Source organism: Pogona vitticeps, chromosome 4 (genome assembly GCF_051106095.1).
Source record: "Pogona vitticeps strain Pit_001003342236 chromosome 4, PviZW2.1, whole genome shotgun sequence".
Classification (NCBI taxonomy): domain Eukaryota; kingdom Metazoa; phylum Chordata; class Lepidosauria; order Squamata; family Agamidae; genus Pogona; species Pogona vitticeps.
In genome coordinates this window covers 90941003-90962346 of record NC_135786.1, presented here as the reverse complement: position 1 = coordinate 90962346, position 21344 = coordinate 90941003, and positions in this window count along the sequence as shown.

The window sequence follows — 21344 nt, the reverse complement described above, 5'->3', positions numbered from 1 at the left end:
GCTTGGCCCTGAAAGCATGGCTTCCCCTTGAGCCCTTATTAAAGCAAATGGGTCTTCCCTGGGAGAGCCCAGCACTGGGGTTAAGCATGATCCATATGCCTCTTGCTAGAAATCCAAACTGTAACACATCTGGGACACAGGTTCTATTCCCTTCAGAGAAACATAGAGTGTCAAGAAGCTGGAATGTGTCTGGAGGAAGGCATCCAGCTCTATATTTCTCCAGCCCTATTCAGGTATTACAATTCAGCTATACTCATTTCATGAAGAAAGGAGTGCTCTAATCCTAAATACTTTTTGTCACCCCTAGGCTGGGAAGAATTTGCTGCAGCACCGGTATGGTTGACCTAATGTCAGCTCAACTGGCCCTTGCCCATGTTGGCCAGTTAAGATTATATTCTTAGAGTTAAGACTGCACTGTACAGATATAGATACTGCATTTTCCCGAAAATAAGACAGGGTCTTATATTAATTTTTGCTCCAAAAATGCTTTAGGGCTTATTTTCAGGGGATGTTTTATTTTACAGTCATGTCATCTTCTTCTGGTAGCTGCACAATGGCGGAGGGCAGGGTTTCACTTAACTGGGGCTTATTTTTTTTTTGGGGGGGTAGAGCTTATATTACGAGCATTCTGAAAAGTCATACTAGGTCTTATTTTCAGGTTAGGTCTTATTTTCAGGAAAACAGGGTAGTGGTCCAGTGCTACTCTCAGCTTCCCATGCAAATCAGCCTGAGCTCAATTTTCATCTAAATTAACTCATCAACTTAAGGTAGAGGTAAAGGTTCCCCTTGAGATTTAGTCCAGTCGTATCCGACTCTAAGGTGCAGTGCTCATCCCCATCTCTAAGCCATAGAGCCAGTGTTTGTCCGTAGACAGTTTCTGTGATCACGTGGCCAGTGTGACTAGACACGGAACACTGTTACCTTCCCACCAAGGTGGTACCTATTTATCTACTCACATTTTTACATGCTTTCGAAGATAGGTTGGCAGGAGCTGGGACAAGCGACAGGAGCTCACTCCATCACATGGATTCAATCTTACGACTGCTAATCTTCTGACCTTGCAGCACAGAGGCTTCTGCAGTTTAACCCACAGCGCCACCACGTCCCATCAACTTAGCATCTTTTAAAAAGAATCACATAATTTAAATAAAGTTATATTTACAGATAAAGCAAAACAAGGGACAATGCATATATTTACATAGCACAAGTGAACGCTCTACAATTGGATAACACACAAAGAGAAATAAAATAACATGTTTCCCCAAAAATAATACAGGGTCTTATATTAATTTCTTTAATTAATTTCACACTTTCTCAGCCTGACCCACCGAAGAGGTTTGCTATGAAGATGGTGGAGGCCAGAGGAAAGTCAGCTATGCATTCTTGATCTTCTTGGTGGAAAGGTTGGGTACAAATCTATCTAATCAACATATGATTGAGATCATGGGGTATCTAAAACTAAAAGAACTTGAAATGGAAATGGACCTTCTTGGCTCCATATATGCAAAATATTCCCCGGGGGCATTCTTGGATTACACCAAATGTTGTGAGTACATCTGCATTTCATTGAAAATAATGGAATGGAAACATTTGATATTACCATCCTGTTTTCCCAAAAATAAGACAGGATGTTACAGTCGTGCCCCGCTTAACGATTGCCCCACATTACGACAAATCCGCTTTACGATGATGTTTTTGCAATCGCAATTGTGATCACAAAACGATGGTCTAAATGGGGGAATTTCGCTTAGCGATGATCGTTTCCTTGCTTCGGGAACCTATTTTCGCTTTACAACGATCAAAAACAACTGATCATCGGGTTTTCAAAATGGCCACTGGGTGCTTAAAATGGCTCCCCGCTGTGCCTAGGGACGGATTCCTCGCTATACAGGCTCCGAAAATGGCTTCCATATGGAGAATCTTTGCTGGACAGTGAGTTTTTAGCCCATTGGAACGCTGCAGAATGAAATTGTCGTCAAGTGAAAGTAAAAAGCCCATTGAAACGCATTGAAAACCGCTCAATGCATTCAATGGGCGAAATACCTCAGCGTCCAGCGAAGATCCTCCATAGGGTGGCCATTTTCTGGTGTCTGTAAAGCAAGGGAACACAGTGGGAAGCCATTTTACACAGTGGGGAGCCATTCTGAAAGCCCGGTGATCAGCTGTTTTGATCATCATAAAGCAAAAAATCGGTTCCTGAAGCAGGGAACTGATCGTCGTAAAGCATTTTTTTCCTATCTAAACATCGTTTTGCGATCGCAAAAACCTAATCATTAAGTGGATTCTTTGTGGAGCGGGGTAATCATTAAGCGGGGCACCACTGTATTGCACAGTTAACTACTGCATTGCTGTGATTCACAAGGGAATATTGGCCAAAATCCTATTGAGTTCTTGCAGTGGTTACACTTAACACAACTGGTATGAATCTTGGTGGTGAATTGCCCCAAGCTAAGGAGTTGACATAGACAACTGCTGTGCCATCCCAGGTCACATGTGTCAGTCAGCAATAGCAACCCCCTACACTAACTTCCTAACCTGCAGTCATTCACCACCAAGATGTGCTATAGAGGTGTAAAAACCCAATAGGATTTTGATGACTGTAACCTAGAAAGCAAAGGTTTGTCCTTCACTCTCTGCCTCTCTCCAGGTTGCCAGTAGTTCACCCCAACTTCCAGCAACAACTGCCATTTCCCATTGTGTGTTTGTGTGTGAGAGAGATTAAATAATAGATGGTATATAATACAGTAAAATATAATGTAATATATTTAGACATATATATTTTTCACTTGTATTGCTTTAAAACAGTGTGCTTGTCTCTTCTCCTGTAAAGCAGCCAGTAGCATAACCTGAAAAATGCCTGACTTAAGAATTCAAGGAAAGCACAGAATGGGAGATTTTGTATCTGCAAGACTGCTTGATCATTGCCTTAAGGACAGAAATGACACCATCTTTCTACCTGGCGCTAACACAGATTGCTGGAAGGAAAGTGTTCTTATAAACAAAGTGCTGGAGGCCATCTTGTCTTCCTCTTCCTGCTCCAGAGCTTGCAAGCCAAGTACATCTTCATGTAGCTTAATGGCTTCCTAGAACATCTATAAGTTCAAAAGAAACTAAAACAGCCCCACTTATGCACCTACAAGGAGCAATAGGAAAGCCTGTTTAGTATGCACATCATTCCTGAAATCTATAAGAATCCATGAATAGCCTGGGCCTCTTCTCTTTACACTAGTGTATAGCAGACTTAAGCAGCAAACTGAAAGAGCTTTGACATCAGTGGAGAGAGATCTGTAACTGTCAAGAAAGCACCTGTCAGGTATTTAGAATGATTTGGCTGAGAAAAGGGAAAAAGCTGTTTTTAGGAATGTATTATTTCCGTTGTCTACAATCTGATCTGAAAATAAAACTCAGTGCTATTGGAACTGTCTGCATCTATGAAGATAATATCTAAAATTCTTTGCACCTATTTTTATTCTCCAAAGTGCAAACAGGGGTGGAGAATATATGTCAGTGTTGCCTATTACAACAGCAAAAAAAGAGAGACAAATAAATAAGATACTTTGTAGTTTCCAATAATAATACAGTGGTGCCTCGCATAGCGACATTAATCGGTGCAGCAAAAATAGCTGCAAAGCGATTTCATCGCTATGCGATTTTAAAAAGCCCATAGAAATGCATTGAAACCCCTTCAATGCGTTCCTATGGGCTTAAAACTGACCTTTAAGCGAAGATCCTCCATACGGTGGCCATTTTCGCTGCCCGGTAAGCGAGGAATCCGTCCCTAAACACAGCGGGTGGCCATTTTTTTTACCCGGTGGCCATTTTGGAACCACTGATCAGCTGGGGGGAAATCATCGCTTTGTGATAATCGGTAAGGAAAACAGGGTACCGATCATCGCAAAGCAATTTTTCCCCATTTAAAACATAGTCGGTATGCGATTTCGTCGTTAAATGGGGCGCCCGTTAAGCAAGGCACCACTGTAGTAGTAGTAGTAGTAGTAGTAGTAGTAGTAGTAGTAGTAGTAGTAGTAGTAGTAGTAGTAGTGGTAGTGGTAGTGGTAGTGGTAGTGGTAGTGGTAGTAGTAGTGGTGGTGGTAGTAATAATAATAATAATAATAATAATAATAATAATAATAATAATAATAATAATAATAATAATAATAATAATAATAATAATAATAATAATGAAGAAGAAGAAGAAGAAAAAGACTGAAAAAGAGACTAAAGGCACTCAGTTGATAGAGATGTTCCCACTATACAGTTGTGCCCCGCTTTAAAATTACCCCGCGTTATGATGAATCCGCTTGACGATGACTTTTTTTTGATCGCAAAACAGTCTAAATGGGGGAATTTCACTTTGCGATGATCGGTTCCCTGCTTCGGGAACCGATTCTTCGCATTACGACAATCTTTACAGCTGATCGTCGAGTTTTCAAAATGTCCACCGGGTGCTTAAAATGGCTCCCCACTGTGCTTAGAGACAGATTCCTCGCTATACAGACACCGAAAATGGCTGCCGTATGGAGGATCTTCGCTGGACAGTGAGTTTTTAGCTCATTGGAACGCATTGAACGGTTTTCAATGTGTTTCAATGGGCTTTTTATTTTCGCTTTACGACGTTTTCACTTAAGAGCAATTTTCCTGGAACGGGAATAAAAAACGAGGCACAAAGACTTGCAAAAACCCTTGTATATAAATATGAATTTTTATCTCACTGACACAGGAATAAAATAAAATAAAATGGTTCAAATGGACTGTTGAAGTGTGTTGCAACCCAGCATGCTGTGCATGGACTAATTGCTGACATGGTTGGTCACATGATCCCCTTGAGAAGAGGAAACCTCTCTAGGAAAACTAACTTATTTGTTAACTTGTTTTTAAGCAAACAATCAACAGCTTTCTTTCCTTTCCGCCACTAAATGTTTAACCTTTTTCACTCTGAGGTATTTTATTTTCAGTTGGTTCTTATTGCTTGACCTCCATCTTGTGACGTTATGTTGAGCTCTTGCCTCAGCCAAGAGTTTGAGAGAGAGAGAAAGTATTTACCATTTTAACAGTCTAAAAATTATTATTCTTTTTACCATTAACAATCCCATGTCTTCATGTCAGGTTTTTGAGCACATAATTTTGTAAGTAAATATTGTTTCTTCTTTTTTACTATTGTCTGACTGATCATTTTATCTTGCTCTATTTAGATAAAGGGAGTTCTTGGGGAATCTTCCTGATAATTCTAAGCCTATATATAGTTAAAATAATGCCATACTTTTTGCTGTGCAACCACACAAAACACAAATGAGATGCGGCTTGGGAGCATTTTTGTTTTAATTAACATTCCCAGAATCCCCTAATGCTCAAGCTGACTAGATGACTCTGGAAATTGAAGTCCAAAGAGCAATTTTTCCAAGAACTGAAACAAATGGTTATGGCTCCATAAGATGCAGGGATGGTTTAAGTTAACTCTAACTCTAACTCTGTCCCCTCACTGCATCTACCACTCACGCATCATAATGATAGTTTTTCAGCTATTGAAGATAGACTGTATATTGCTAGATCTTTAATAGCTGCAATGGACAGGGATCATCTTTAATGGACCTGATAGTTCCTGGTCTCCATTTCTGCTTTTAGATTTTCTTTCAGACTTTTGGCCCTGCTGTGGGATTGGGGGAATCATATGGACTAGCATCTTTACTGACTAAGGCTGCAGAGTCACTACCAGCCTATACCTTAAAATTTAAGAACGAGAATCTAAGGCCCAGGAGTGGATGTTTTTTTATGTCAAGAAGGATGGAAGCAAGACTTGGGAAGGTGGAATGATTTCCCAGGTTTTTCTGCTCCGGGTGGGGTGGGGTAGGGAGTGAATAGGGACAAAGCAGATGATGACACTTGCATGTGGGACCATTGTCTATTGAGAGCAACACAAAAGCAACTTTAAAGACAGTAAGGTGAAGCATCAGCTGTGAATGGGTGAAGATGGGTTGTGAAGGTGTAAGTCAGAGTGTGCCATCCTTAGAAGAGAAAGACCTGAAGAAAGAGAGTGGTTGTGCAGAAGGGATCTTAGTGGAGATAGAACACGAGGAAGAATTGCAAAGGAGACCGACAGAAGTGTGCTTGATTGATGAGGGAGGAGCCGAACTGGACTTGATCATGTGGGAGGAGGTGAAAGGGGAAGGAACAAAAGCGCGGGAGTTTAGTTGGTTGGGGGAAGGTGAGCTGGGCAGATGCACAAATAGAGGGGTGCAGACCGATTGGTTAACGGACATGAAGAGCCAAGCGGACTTGGCCCAAGGCTTCCCTAATATACAGAAAGGAGGGGGACTGCTGCCGGAGCCTTCTCTACCTAGGGGACGTGGTCATGCATATGAGCCCCTAGAATGGAGGGTCTCAGTTTTCCCGGTGAGCTACCCTGGTGGGGGCAGGAGAGTTATCCATCCGGGCCCAGAGTTTCAGCAGAAGCCTCCAGAGGGGGATTGGGCCCGACATCCCTGTTGTGGGACCATATGTGCCGTGCGGAGTGCCCCACTACGACCGCTAACGGATCGCGAACGGTTCGGCCCGGCCCCCTGGTAAGGGAAGAGTTGAACCCTGCCATCGTAAAAGCAAAGAGATATACTGTGTTAACTGATGAAGTGCTGAAGGATCCGTTTGATCCTGTTGAGTTAAGTGTACATTCAAATAAAGTTGTTACTTCGGAAGAAATGGACTCTCCTCCATGTCTTTTTCCCGCCTTTACTACTCAACCCCCCCCCGGCCAAAGATGGATCTTGTCACAGTGGCGCCCAACATGGGGCCGGGGGGAATAGGTCGGCGGGAAACGAAGAGGTGACCAAATTGTGAGAGGCAATGGAGAGACAAGCCAGGCTTATAGAGAACCTGACAGAGCAACATATCTTGATGGCGAGGCAAATGCGCAGGAAAGAGAATGAACACGAAAGGGGCGGGAGGAACCTCGCCAGCGTACGGGGTAGCCTAGTAGCCGGGCCAGCACCGATTAGAATGCAGAAGATGACCAACACAGATGACCCTGAAGCCTACTTGCATACGTTTGAGAGGGTGGCCACAGCAGCGGAATGGCCGTGGGATCAATGGACTTTGGTGCTCATCCCGTGTCTCACTGGCCTGCTACAAGAGGTGGTTGATACCCTAGGCGTTCAGGAGGCGACACAATGTGACGCGGTAAAAACGCTATCCTGAGCACCCTGAACCTGACAGAAGAGACCTACAGGAAACGACTGAGGGAGTTAAAGTGGAAGCCTGGGACCCATCCACGTACCGTAGCGCAGAGGATGAGAGCCAACGTGATGCAGTGGTTGAAACCATCAGAAAACGATGGCGAAAAGATAGTGGATGCTGTCGTGCTAGAACAGCTTGTACAGTCCTTAGGGACCAACGCGAAGAATTGGGTACAAAAGAATAATCCCAAGATGCTAGAGAGGGCGATTACGCTGTTGGAGGATTACAGTAACATGGAGGAAATGAACAAGGAAGTGACCGCCCCCTGGGCAGAGAAACACTGACCGCGAGGAGGAGAAGTTTCTCTTTTGACTTCTAATCTCACTGCGAAGGCGGGCACGGATATGAACGGATCGGCCAGACCCTGCGGAAGAGGGTTCAAGCCATTTACTCCAAAGCCCGTCAGGCCTATTACAGTGCATCAGCCGATTTACGCTCCAGGCACGGGCTGGAAAGAGGGCAAGGACGGGCGCCCCATCTACAACCCAGGAGCGGTAGGGCGGGACAACAAAGAGGGGTGGCCCATTTGCTTTTCCTGTGGGGTCCCGGGCCACGTGAGGAAAAATTGCCCAGGGACCGATTGTTCGTGGGGCGACTAACTCAGCCTGTGGAACCTAAGGTCCCTTCCTCTGAACGATGGGAAATAGATGCGTGGGTGAATGGGGTGATAAAGAAGGCCCTTATAGATACAGGGTGTGGGACGACCCTGGTGAGAGACCTACTGGGCAACAAGAAGGATGGAGGACTGTCCGTGCGGTGTATTCATGGGGACCTTAAGAAATACCAAACTATGTGGGCCACTGTGAAGGTGGGGAACGAAGAGAGACGCATGAACATTGGGGGCGTGCCCGGACTAACCCGCGAGATGCTGCTTGGTCGGGACTGGGTGGGCTCCCGTACTGTGGGGTCGATTAAGGAAGGGCTGCAAGGGGATGATGTGAGTGATAAGGACCAGTCCGATTTTTTGCAGAAAACATCGCGGGAACAAGTGAGAGCCATGCAACAAGATGATGCTTTGTTGCGGGAGCCTTTGTTGGCGGCTCAACCGTCGGGAACCATTGTAAGAGGGCAACGGGGATGGGAGATGGATAACAATTTGTTGTATTATGTGCATGACGATGGAAGTAGGAAGTTGGTGGTACCTTCCAAATGGAGACGAAAGGTTATGGAACTGGCTCATGATATTCCCTTGGCAGGGCATGTAGCAGAAGAAAAGATGAGGGCAAGAATTGAACAACGATTCTGGTGGCCTGATTTGAGGAAGGAGGTGAAAGAATACTGTGTGACTTGCCCTCAGTGTCAGAAAACCCAAAGGAAACCACCTGCTGGAGCAGAGCTAATACCCCTCCCACTCATGGATCACCCTTTAGAAAGGATTGGTTTGGACATCGTGGGGCCTCTGCTTAAATCTCAAGGGGGGCATACCCATATTTTAGTGATTATAGATTATGCCACCTGATATCCTGAGGCCATCCCACTTAGGTCCACAACTGCCAAGGTGCTAGTGCGGGAGTTGATGCAGGTGTTCTCTAGGCTAGGGTTTCCAAAAGAAATACTTACCGACCAAGGGACGAATTTCATGAGCCAAACCCTGAAAGAGTTGTGGCACCTCCTTGAGGTAAAATCTATCCACACGGCTGTATATCATCCTCAGAGTAATGGCTTAGTCGAACGTTTTAATAAAACCCTAAAAGGTATGTTAAGAAAGCTGGTCATGGAGAAACCCAGACGATGGCACCTGTTGGTAGCACCACTAATGTTCGCCATACGGGAGGTACCACAATCCTCTACAGGGTTTTCCCCGTTTGAACTGATGTATGGGTGGCACCCCAGGGGCATTTTAGATTTGGTGAAGGAGAGATGGGAAGAGCGTCCCGATGAAGCTCAAATAACTATACAGCAAGTAATAGAAATGCGAGAACACCTCCGGACGGTAATGGGTCTGGCTAGAGACAATCTTAGCCAGGCCCAAGCAGGGCAAAAAAGGAGATATGATCAAAAGGTTAAGATTAGGGAATTTGAACCAGGCCAGAAGGTCTTGTTGTTGATGCCTTCTGAACAAGCCAAGTTGTTTGCGACTTGGCAAGGTCCCTATGAAGTGATACAAAAAATAGGTGATGTTGATTATGAAATACATATGCCAGATAAGACTAAGAAAAAGGGAATGTTCCATGTTAACCTGCTAAAGGAATGGAAAGAACGAGAGGCCTTATGGGGGGAAGTAGAGGAGCATGAATTTGGACCAGAGGTCAAGTCATGGGGTCGGTCGGAGGGCAGGTTACCTATAGATGAGACCTTACCTGCTTCTCAACAACAAGATTTGGTACAGTAGGAAAGAGAATTTCAACACTTGTTTTCAGGAGTTCCGGGTGAAACACAGTTGATACAACACGAGATACACACTCCAATAGGAGTGGTTACCAGATCAGGAAACAGAACTTGGCCGTATCACCTTAGAGATGCCATAAGTAAAGAAGTAGAAGAGATGTTACAATTAGGGATTATAGAACCCTCACGTAGTCCCTGGCGCAGCTATCCTGTGATGGTACCGAAAGCAGATGGGAAAATGAGGCTGTGTGTAGATTTTCAACAATTGAATGAAATCTCCAAATTTGACGCTTACCCCATGCCTAGAGTAGACGACCTATTAGAGAAGTTGGGCGGGTCAGTATATCTGACCGCACTTGATCTCACTAAAGGTTATTGGCAGATACCTTTAAGGGAGGAGGACACGGAGAAAACTTCTTTTGTGACACCTAAGGGGTTGTTTCAATTCAAAAAAATGCCGTTCAGGTTACACGGTGTGGCCGCGACTTTTCAAAGATTAATGGATCAAGTCCTGGCCCCGGTTAAAGAATTTGCAGGGGCTTATATTGATGATATCTTAATATACAGCAAGTCATGGGAGGAGCACCTGGAACACATACGGCGGGTACTTAGAGAGATTGAGAAGGCTGGATTAAAAGTGAATCCAGATAAATGCAAAATCGTGTGGAAAGGGGTGCTGTTTTTAGGGTTTCAGGTGGAAGGAGGGAAAATACAACCGGTGTCTGATAAGGTTGACAAAGTGGTGTCATGGACTGTACCGAGGAACAAGAAGGAGGTACAGCAATTTTTGGGTCTAGCGGGATACTATAGGCAATTTGTGCCCAATTTTGCAGAGGTAGTGGCTCCTCTAACAGTTTTGACATGGAAAAGGAAAGGAAAGGGTATCATATGGGGTGCAACTGAGCAACATGCCTTTAGACAACTTAAGGAGATTTTGTCGGCCTTACCTTCCAGGTACGCTCTTGATTTTAATTTACCTTTTCTAGTACAAACGGACGCTTCTGATAAAGGTATTGGAGCTGTACTTTCTCAAAGGAAAGGTGAAGTAGAATACCCTATAATGTATCTTAGCAAAAAATTGAGCAGCCAAGAACAAAAATATGTGACTATCGAGAAGGAGGCCCTATCGGTGAAATGGGCAGTGCAGGCCCTGAGGTATTATTTATTAGGACCCCCTTTTACTCTAGTAACTGACCATGCACCCCTACAATGGCTCAATAGGATGAAGGATACCAATGCCTAGCTAACAAGATGGTATCTTAGTCTACAACCCTTCTCGTTCCAGGTGCAGTATAGGAAAGGGAAGGCTCACTCTAATGCCGACTATTTCTCTCGACAGGAAAGGGAAAAGGAGGACCTCCCATGGGGGACGGCCCACTCAGAGAGGGGGGCGTGTGAAGGTGTAGGTCAGAGTGTGCCATCCTCAGAAGAGAAAGACCCGAAGGAAGAGAGTGGTTGTGCAGAAGGGATTTTAGTGGAGATAGAACGCGAGGAAGAATTACAAAGGAGACCGATGGAAGTGTGTCTGGTTGATGAGGGAGGAGCCGAACTGGACTTGATCATGTGGGAGGAGGTGAAAGGGGAAGGAACAAAAGCGCGGGAGTTTAGTTGGTTGGGGGAAGGTGAGCTGGGCAGATGCACGAATAGAGGGGTGCAGACCGATTGGTTAACGAACATGAAGAGCCAAGTGGACTTGGCCCAAGGCTTCCCTAATATACAGAAAGGAGGGGGACTGCTGCCGGAGCCTTCTCTACCTAGCGGACACGGTCATGCATACGAGCCCCTAGAATGGAGGGTCTCAGTTTTCCCGGTGAGCTACCCTGGTGGGGGCAGGAGAGTTATCCGTCCGGGCCCAGAGTTTCAGCAGAAGCCTCCAGAGGGGGATTGGGCCCGACATTCCTGTTGTGGGACCATATGTGCCGTGCGGAGTGCCCCACTACGACTGCTAACGGATCGCGAACGGTTCGGCCCGGCCCCCTGGTAAGGGAAGAGTTGAACCCTGCCATCGTAAAAGCAAAGAGATATACTGTGTTAACTGATGAAGTGTTGAAGGATCCGTTTGATCCTGTTGAGTTAAGTGTACATTTAAATAAAGTTGTTACTTTGGAAGAAATGGACTCTCCTCCATGTCTTTTTCCTGCCTTTACTACTCAACCCCCCCCCCCCCGGCCGAAGATGGACCTTGTCACATGGGTGCTTGATTTTTAAAGCACTTCACACACAAAACTGAAACTATTTCCTCTTAGGATCTACCATCTCTCTTTTTCCTTTGTGAAAATATGTGATAATTACAGTACTGTCAGCCTCTGCTACATATACTTTTCTACATGAATGGAGGGGGGGGGGAACCAGCCAGATCTTAACATCAGGATGAAATTATCTTCTTTTGCTCGGTCAGCTCCACCACTAAGCAGCAATGAACTAATGAATGAATTAGAAAAGATCATCAGATGTAAGGCTGTATCTCGGGAAACCAAGCCCAAGATCATCCACACTCTTGTAAAGCAAAAAGCAAAATGTGCTGCTTATATACCACACCACAGTGCTTAAAGCTCTCCCTGAATAGTTTACAATGTAATTATGCAGTTTGACATCCTCAGAAGGATGGAAGGTTGAGTCAACCTCATGCCAGCTACCTGAGCCTAGGATTGAACTCAGGTCATGAGCAGAGTCTTTACTGCAAAGCTGCAGTTTAACCACTGCGCCACAAGGCTCCCTGTATTCCCATTTACAGTACTATGTATAGGTGTAGAAGCTGGACAGTAAAGAAAGCTGACAGGAAAAAAAAGGATTCATTTGGAGCTGGAGGAGAGCTTTCCAGATACTCTAGAAACTCTGGACTGCTTGAAAGCCCAAGAAGTGCATCCTAGAGCAAATCAATCCTGAATTATCTCTGGAGGCAAAAATGATGAAACTGAGGCTGTCGTACTTTGGGCACATCATGAGAAGGCAGGAATCTCTGGAAAAGGCAATGATGCTGAGAAAGGTGGAAGGCAGCAGGAAAAGAGGAAGACCAAATATGAGATGGATTGACTCCCCAAAGGCACCACAGGCTTGAGCAGCGATGTTGAGGCGATTTTGGAAATCTCTCATTCATAGGGTCGCCATAAGTTGGAGGTGACTTGCTAGCATATAACAACAACGGATTATTGGATTTTCTGCTCTGGGTGCCAAAATAACTTGGTTGGCCTTTGCAATGGCTTTGAGAGGAAGGTGGTGCCATTTGCTCCTCTGCCTTCAGGCCACAAAGTGTCTCGGGCTGTCCCTGTCCCTCACAAAGCCAAGAACTGCTTTTTCCTCATCGCTTTCCAGAAAGCCTCTCAACCCTGCTCACTCCGTGTGGCTTCTGGTGGCTGATTTGACTGAAAAGCTGTTTTGATTTAATCTATTCAGTGGCCATTGATTTTGAGAGGTGGGATTAGCTGGTATCCCTAACCCTACAATTTATATAATTAAGGTTAAAATTGTTATGTATCATTTTTACATCAATTGCTTTGAGCTGAATAGTTAGGGTGCTAGGAGGATAATGGAGATGTAAAATGGATTTGGTTGGAGTGTAGCTGTGGCTGCCCTCCTGGGGTGTTACGGGGCAGAACCCAAGTCTGTTAATGCTGATTTTTCTTAAATGCAATTAGGCCCAATTATCAATGGGAGGGACCTAACAGAAGCAGAAGACGTCAAGAAGAGGTGGCAAGAATACACAGAGGAATTATATCAGAAAGATTTGGATATCCCGGACAACCCAGACAATGTAGTTGCTGACCTTGAGCCAGACATCCTGGAGAGCGAAGTCAAGTGGGCCTTAGAAAGCCTGGCTAACAACAAGGCCAGTGGAGGTGATGGCATTCCAATTGAACTATTTAAAATCTTGAAAGATGATGCTGTTAAGGTGCTACATTCAATATGCCAGCAAGTTTGGAAAACTCAACAGTGGCCAGAGGATTGGAAAAGATCAGTCTACATCCCAATCGCAAAGAAAGGCAGTGCCAAAGAATGCTCCAACTACCGCACAATTGCACTCATTTCACACGCTAGCAAGGTTATGCTCAAAATCCTCCAAGGTAGGCTTCAGCAGTATGTGGACCGAGAACTCCCAGAAGTACAAGCTGGATTCCGAAGAGGCAGAGGAACTCGAGACCAAATTGCTAACTTGCGCTGGATTATGGAGAAAGCCAGAGAGTTCCAGAAAAATATCTACTTCTGCTTCATTGACTATGCGAAAGCCTTTGACTGTGTGGACCACAGCAAACTATGGCAAGTTCTTAAAGAAATGGGAGTGCCTGACCACTTTATCTGTCTCCTGAGAAACCTACAGTATATGTGGGACAGGAAGCAACAGTCAGAACTGGTCATGGAACAACTGAGTGGTTCAAAATTGGGAAAGGAGTACGGCAAGGCTGTATACTGTCCCCCAGCTTATTTAACTTGTATGCAGAATACATCATGCGGAAGGCTGGACTGGAAGAAGCCCAAGCCGGAATTAAGATTGCCGGAAGAAATATCAACAACCTCCAATATGCAGATGATACCACTCTGATGGCAGAAAGTGAGGAGGAATTGAAGAACCTTGTAATGAGAGTGAAAGAGGAGAGTGCAAAAAACGGTCTGAAACTCAACATCAAAAAAACTAAGATCATGGCCACTGGTCCCATCAGCTCCTGGGAAATAGAAGGGGAAGATATGGAGGCAGTGTCAAATTTTATTTTCCTGGGCTCCATGATCACTGCAGATGGAGAGAGCAGCCCCGAAATTAAAAGACGCCTTCTTCTTGGGAGGAAAGCGATGACAAATCTTGACAGCATCTTGAAAAGCAGAGACATCACCTTGCCAACAAAAGTCAGAATAGTCAAAGCTATGGTTTTTCCTGTCGTGATGTATGGATGTGAGAGCTGGACCATAAAGAAAGCAGACCGCCGAAGAATTGATGCCTTTGAATTGTGGTGCTGGAGGAGGCTCTTGAGAATCCCCTGGACTGCAAGGAGAACAAACCTATCAGTTCCAAAGGAAATCAACCCTGAGTGCTCACTGGAAGGACAGATCCTGAAGCTGAGGCTCCAGTACTTTGGCCATCTCATGAGAAGAAAAGAGTCCTTGGAAAAAACCTTGATGTTAGGAAGGTGTGACGGCAAGAGGAGAAGGGGACGACCGAGGATGAGATGGCTGGACAGTGTCTGCGAAGCAACCAACATGAAATTGACACAACTCCGGGAGGCAGTAGAAGACAGGAGGGCCTGGCGTGCTCTGGTCCATGGGGTCACGAAGAGTCGGACACGACTAAACGACTAAACACACACATCAATTTATTACCGTTAGAATAGATTGGAAGGGGGTTCCATTTTGCCTTCCCTTTCATAAGAAAGTCTTATTCATTATGTTTGATATTTGAAAAATATATGAATTCATTCCAGAAAAAGGATTAGTCTCTGTTACTCTTCAAGTTTTTTTTCTTTTAAATCACATTATTCCAGACTATCCTTTCTGTTGAGACACCCTGGCTTGGACATAATTAGAAGAATGAACCCTCTTGTAGTTGCAAAAGAGAAACTGGGGTGATGGGGTGGGGGAGGGACACTGTTTTTGTCGCATAACTATCAAATATAAGTGGTTGTTGCATGTGTGCTTTCATTTTCAATGTGTTTCCTGTGTATTTGTTTTTATTGGTTATAATTGTTTTATGTCAAGCTATCAGATCCATTTGGAACATCTTTTGGGAATAAAAGGCCAATGGCTAATTTGTCTAATTAGATGTTCCCGTGCTTATAAAAGCCCTCTCCCTCCCTTTTGGTTCCTCTGAAATTTACTCTACCCATTTTACCTATTTGTTTTATTGGATCCATTATTTATCTCTGTTTCATTTGCTATACTGATCTTCCCAAGTTAATTACCTCCATACTATTTGCAAAAACTCATTTCAAAGGCATTTTATAATTTCTAAGTCTTTTGGGAATCAGTTTCAATGAATAAAAATACCTTTGTATGTTGTTTCTCCACAACAGACTCATGAAAGAGTGTTGGTTTTTTTACAGTGTTTGTCTACATTTTGTGTCTGTATGAGCCATAACTGATTCTTTAATTGGGTTTGGCCCCCAATCTTAATTACTTTCCATACAAGTCCCCCCCCAATACATCCTTAGATCTTTGAACAGTGCCCCATGAAGTCACATTGATAGCATCTTGTCCTTTCTGCCCCTCTTTTCTCCCTTTTCTTCCACAGGGACTGGAATCTGCTGGACTTTAATTATGCTGTCTTTTAAGAATCCTTAGCTATTTTCCACCCTGCTAGATTCCAGTGTGTCTTCTCAGGACAAGAAGCTCCATCTTACAGGCTTTATTAAAAGCAATTAAAACTTTTTCCTGGAGCTACTAAAGTCAGCGACTGCACTCCTGTTCAATTCAATGGCAAAGATTTGGGCTTGCCAGCTTCATGGAGGTGAAGAACTATTCAAGGTTTTTATGAAAGACTTTAACCCTCATTTCAAAACAAGTGTTTCTCAAACTGCTGGTTGCTGAGAACTCTTCTCCCCAGTAGAAGCACATTTCAGATTCCTGCTCCAAAATACATATGTGCAGAGGTCGTACGAAAACCCCATTGCCTGTGTATTTACATGAATCCCAGTCCAACATTGTGTTTGCTTACTTCACTCCTCCCTGAAATTGAAACTTATTTTATATAGCCCTTCTGACTTCATGTATGGCCAGATCTAAACAATTATCTTAGGGCATTTAAACTTGTCTTCCAAGTTCTTCAGCCAATACGTTCTTTTCCCTCCTGTATTTCTCTTCCCATTTATTTTACTCTGAGTGGCCAGCTGCAACAATCTGTACTTTTAATTTCTCAGGACTGAAGTCTTTTACTTTTCCCCATTATTTATTTATTAAATTTATACGCCGCCCATCTAGACCGAAGTCTACTCTGAGCGGCTAACACTAATAGATAGAATAAAAACAATGTAATAAAATAAAATAAAAACAGTAGTAATATAGTTCAAAATGGGAAAAAATATTCAAGTGATGACAGGACAGAAAGCCTGCCTAAAGAGCAAGATCTTAAGCTTGCTCTTGAAAACACTCAGCAAGGGAGCCAGACAGGTCTCTGGGGGCAGACAGTTCCAAAGGTGAATTTTGTCATTTTGTGTGTTTTATGATTTCTTTTTTTATTAAATTACAAAATATAAACCTACTACCACACAGCAAAAAAGCACACAATAAAATACAATTACATATCACATAGTGCCACCATCACTTTCATTAAACTTTATTTCTCTCAAAAAATTCATTGTTTCTTCCCTTGCTGTATACCCCTTCCCTCTCCGAAATACATATTCCAAAACTACATTCCATATTTTCTTAAAATCATTATTTTTTGATTGGCCTCTTCTTATTTTCATATCACGTCAGTTTATCATTAATTGCTATATCCCATACAGTAATTCTATGTACTATTCCTCTAAACTGAATTGATTATCATTTCTTCAGTTTCTTGGAAAAATTAATCTTCATGTTGTAATCATTATTACTATTATATCCTTATTATCTTTCAACAATTGATCCTTGTTAACCAAATTCAATGAAGCAGTTAGTGGGGACATTTGAATATTTAAACCTGTTATTTCACTTATTTCTTTAAAAAACCTGATTCCATTCTTGGTTTCTTATTTCACATGACCACCACTTGTGTATATATGTCCCCTTCTCTTTTTTACACCTCAAACATAGTGATGATACATTTTAATTTATTATGGTCATTTGTACCGGCGTTAAATACCACCTCCATATTACCTTGTAACAGTTTTCTTTTATCCTTACTGACATGTTCTTCATAATTCTCTGACCCTATATTTTATCCCATTCTTCACCTATTACTTCTTTATCTAAATCATATTGCCATTTCATTTTTAATCCTTGTGTGCCCTGTTCAGCTTGAATTAATAATGTATATATTTGACTTACAGTTTCTTTTCTTTCTGTCTTTTCCTCTGATTTCAATCTTTTTTCTATAATCTCTTCAAATTTTGTCATTTTTCTACTTTTCCCTTCCTTGCTATTCCATTCCCTTGTCCACCTTTCTACAGTGGTGCCTCGCAATACGATTGCCTCGCAGGACGATTAATCCGCAAGACAATTAGTTTTTGCGATCGCTGTTGCGCTTCACAAGATGATGTTTTCTATGCACGATTTTCGCAAAACGACTATTTTCCCATTGGAACGCATTAAATAGATTTCAGTGCATTCTAATGGGAAACCGCGTTTTGCAAGACGATGTTTTCGCAAGACAGCGATTTTCACGGAACAAATTAACATTGTCTTGCGAGGCACCACTGTAATTGAATCATATTTAACCATGAAATCCACTCTCCTCCTAAAACCTTTTCTATATTTTCTTAATCATTTTCTCCATCCAATCTTTTAACCTCTTTACTTTTTAATATATTCTTAATTTTTTTTTAGATTTTCAAGAAAATTCCTTAGCACCACCACCTGAGATAAAGGGGAGATCGGTGGACTCAATAAGCCTCTAAAATTTTTCAATTTTCTAACATACTGGTACTTTTAAGGAAAGGGTTAATAATCTTTTAAATCTCTTCTCCAATTTTTTCTTTAATGAAGATACTTTCCACTTTTTCTTCTTTACCCTCCATTTCTATTTCTGTCCAAATTAAATTTTTATTACCTTTAATAATATCTGGGATATGTCTAAGCTGATTTGCTATATAATATAATTTTATATTGGGTAATCCAAGACCTCCCTTTTTTGTGTTACATACCATAATTTTTTATTAGTCCACACTCATTTATTTCCATTACAATAGCAATTTATCATTATCTGCCATTCTTTCAGTTGTTTTTCTGTAATCTTTATAGGAAGCATCTAAAATATAAAATTCAATTTAGGAATTATTTTCATTTTACATAATGCTACTCTACTAAGCCATGAAATCTTAAATTTCTGACATTCTTTTATCTTTCCAATTGTCTCTCTTTTCACTCTATCGAAATGTATTTTAATTATTTTCTGTAAATTCTAAGTAATATTAATCCCTAGGTATTTCATAACATTTTACCTTCAAATATTATTTTAATTTTTCTTTTCTCCTTATCTGAGTGATTCAACAATAAACATTCTGACTTTTCCCAGTTTACCCTTAACCCAGGTATACTCTAAAATTCCTTCAAATGTAGTTTAAGCCTTTCAATTGTTTCTGTTGGATTTTTAACCATTAATAATGTATCATCTGCAAACAAGTTTATCTTACCATTTTCTTTATTTTCTGTCCCTATAATCTGTTTATCATCTCTGATTATCTGTGCCAATACAGTAATTCTATTATCATTGTAAATAATACTGGAGATAAGGGGCAACCTTGCCTTATTCCTTGGCCTAGGTATATTGTCTTGGTTATACCACCATTGACTATAACTCTGGCTGTGTTTTGTGACTATAGTTGGTGAATTTCCGTGGCTAAAATTAGGTCCAAACCCTAAATGTTTAATATCTTTAACGAGCCCCATTCCACTGAATCAAATGCTTTAAATATGTATAATGATATTACTCCGGCTTTATAGTTAGTTTCTTTAGCTAAATGCATTAAGTTAAGCATCCTTCTCATTAAGTCTGACATTTGTCTACCTTGTATGTATCCATTTTGATCTTTTTCAATATATTTCCCCATAAAACTATTTAATCTCTTTGCCATTATTGCCATCAGTATCTTAGCATCTTGGTTTATCAGTGATATGGGTCTATATGCTTCTATATTTATTCAATTTTTATCTGGTTTCAATATTAAAACGATCAGTGACTCTTTCCATGATAGTGGGATTTCTTCTCCCATTATTATCTTATTAAATAACTCTTTTAACTTTGGTATGAGAATCTTTTTTAATACTTTATAATATCCTGGGCCTAATCCATCTGTTCCAGGGGTCCCTCCTGTCTTTAAATTATTTATAATATCCTCTGTTTCTTTATCCGTGATAGACTGTTCCATTTTATTTTTATCCTCACCTAACAGTTTCTTATTAAAATTATTTTTTTATATACTCTTCAATTTTCATTGTGGAAGGATTTTTACTAGTATGTAATGTTTTATAAAATGTTTGAAATTCTTCCAATTTCTCCTTCATTTTATTACATCTTTTTCCATTCATATCTTGTATTACTCCTATATTACTTTTATTCTTTGTTATAGCAGACGCTTTAGCTAATAACTTGGAGTTCTTATTACTATATTCAAAGAAATTTCTTTTTAGATATATTAAATTTCTTTGTACCTTTTCCAGATGAATCCCTTTAAATTCCTTCCTCTTTGCATGTAATTCTGTTATAGCTTTTTAATCTCTAGTTCTTATGACTATTTTTTCTAATTCCTTTATATTGTCTTCTAAATCCTGTATTCTTTCCCCCTGGTTTTTCTTAAGCATGTATGACACCTTACATGCGTACCCTCTTGCCACACACTTCATAGTGTCCCAGATTATCTTAGATTGACCTCCTCCATTCTCATTTATTTCCCACGTCTCTTCTAAATCTTTTTGAAACTTTTCAATCAGGTTTGGGTGCCTAAAAATATTTGTATCAATTGTCCACCTGCTTACCTCCTTATAATCACATTTAAACATCAATTCCATACTCACCCTGGCATGGTCCTATATTTATATGATTTCAATAACTGTATCATTTACCTTAGGCAGTAAGTCTTTAGACAAAAATATATAATCTATTCTTGAGTATGTATTATGTACCTGTAAGTAGGAGAAATTTCTTTCATCACCTTGTAATTCTCTCCATACATCTTTCAGATCTGTTTTATTTATTAATCTATTTAATATTGTACATTTAATTTTCCCCTCTCCATTTTGCAACTTTGATTTGTCTTTCTTCAAATCCATTACCATATTGAAACCACCTACTAATATCACTGGACCTTTCCTCAATTTATCCAACCTTCTCAATATATTTTCAAAAAATTCCTCCTGTCTCTCATTAGGTGCATAAACATTTACTAATGTAATATCTTCACCTTTTATTTTATCTTGCATTATCAAATATCTGCCTTGGGTATCTTTTCCCGTTTTCTCTATGATTTCTAGTCTCTTCATTCACCCACTTCAGCCACAGAATTCTTAGCATTATTTGATAAATCCACATTTCAAATGTTTCTAGCTTTGTTTATACCTGCCTGATTTAGAGTCCATGATTCTGTGCCATCCAGTAGAACTGAATATGTAGTGCACCATACTGAACACATTCTACTGTTTTAATATTTTGTTGTATATTATGTTCTTTATCTTAAGGAAGCAGATCCAGGCCATTTATATTCAGACTTTCATTCTGTGACTCTGATTTATGAAGAACCCAATATTACTTGAGTTACTCAAGTGAAGGAACATCTCAGTCACATCTAGTCTCAGCTTGGGCAGAATTTCTTGCCCACTCTTCATGTGTATACTGGCAGGAAGCAAGAAGAGAGGTGTGACTCATACAGAGAAACTGCAGGCAGCAGCTCCTGTCAATGTTTAATTTGGGTTTATTGTTCCATTAACTGAGTGAAATTTTATGCTAGTCTCTTTGGGTAATTTATGTGTATCAAAATTTGTTTGTTTAAAAAAAACTAAGTTCAGACCACATAAAAAACAGAAACAAAAACAAAGACATACAGTACCTTAAACTGTTATACTTCAATGTGAGCTTTCGTGGATACATCAGCTTCTCCAGGCTAGACTGAAGAACATGCTTAACATGTTATTTGACTATGTTGCCAGCTAGCATAGCCACTAGACATGCTGAC